Source organism: Morone saxatilis, unplaced genomic scaffold, assembly GCF_004916995.1.
Source record: "Morone saxatilis isolate NCDOM2014 unplaced genomic scaffold, NCSU_SB_2.0 Contig17, whole genome shotgun sequence".
NCBI classification, from domain to species: Eukaryota; Metazoa; Chordata; class Actinopteri; family Moronidae; genus Morone; species Morone saxatilis.
The window spans coordinates 26116576-26117842 of NW_023339729.1; positions in this window are offsets into that span (position 1 = coordinate 26116576).

Sequence of the window (1267 nt, forward strand, 5' to 3'; positions counted from 1 at the left end):
CCACTCCTCGTGAGCAAACTGCTCGGCCTGTAGGTTTGAAGGGTGCCTTCTCCAGACTTCATGTTTCAGACTGCATGTTTCAGCTCCTTCCACAGATGTTCAATAGGATTTAGATCAGGGCTCATAGAATGCCACTTCAGAATAGTCCAATGTTTTGCTCTTAGCCATTCTTGGGTGTTTTTAGCTGTGTGTTTTGGGTCATTATCCTGTTTGAGGACCCATGACCTGCGACTGAGACCAAGCTAGGTCGCAGGTCTCATTGGGTCTCATTGGGTCCGCTAATTATACCAATTCACCACAGCTGTGGCATTGCATACGACTTGCCAGTGCTTCATTTTAAAGAGTGACCCTCTTAACTAGCGACTATCAACTGAATATTTTAACTAACTGATGACTTTATTTGGCTGAAAATTGCCAGTTAACAGAGTCACAGACTCAAGAGGCAGGAGGAGGGAAACTGCAGATGATCAGTACAAGCAGGTACTGAGATTACACATTGTCCTGCTTTACCCCTACCAAAGTAATTAGTATAAGTAACAAAAATTATGATACGTCACCCAAATCACTGCAGGGAAAGTACCTTCACCGCAACATCCCTATTGTCTGGGGCAATAGCCCCTAGTAGGGTAAATTAACTCTGACTGACTCCAAGTTTGGTTTTCAGCTGATCTGCGGGGCTGACCCGGCCGTGAAGTTGGGTGTTTGATACTGTGGGGAACAACTGGAGTGACATTGGAAAGCTAGCTGAGCTGACCTATGGTTCCGGTAACATATCCTTTTCTGGGACTGAAAACCAAAGGAATCAGGTCAATTATAGTAGCTGGTACGACCATGAAGCTCAGTGGAAATTAAATTCCCTAGACCTAAAAACAAATCACTTGACCAGTACTACCTGTGCCATGACAATGGAAATGTACAATCATTTGCATTTTCCTTTGCAGCTTTTCTGAAAAAGTTTTACTACTTTTGGATGCTAAGATAACACAGAGGAAAATTTTCTTTAAAGGTTTTATTTTTTTTTAATTTTTATTTATTTTTAGTTTTATTTTTTTAGAAATTGCCAGAGGGGACTTTTTTCCATTAGCGATGTCTACCTATTAAAGAGGGGACCTCCATATACTGCAGTGGAACTGCCTCTACCCATTCTTTCACCTAATTATTGTTCATTTACTGCAAAGACTTTCTTTGTTTCTTTCAAAAATACAATTTAAAGGGGAACTTGGCAACTCTAGCCATTTCTTCGCTGGTTTTCATTTTTGTCATCGCA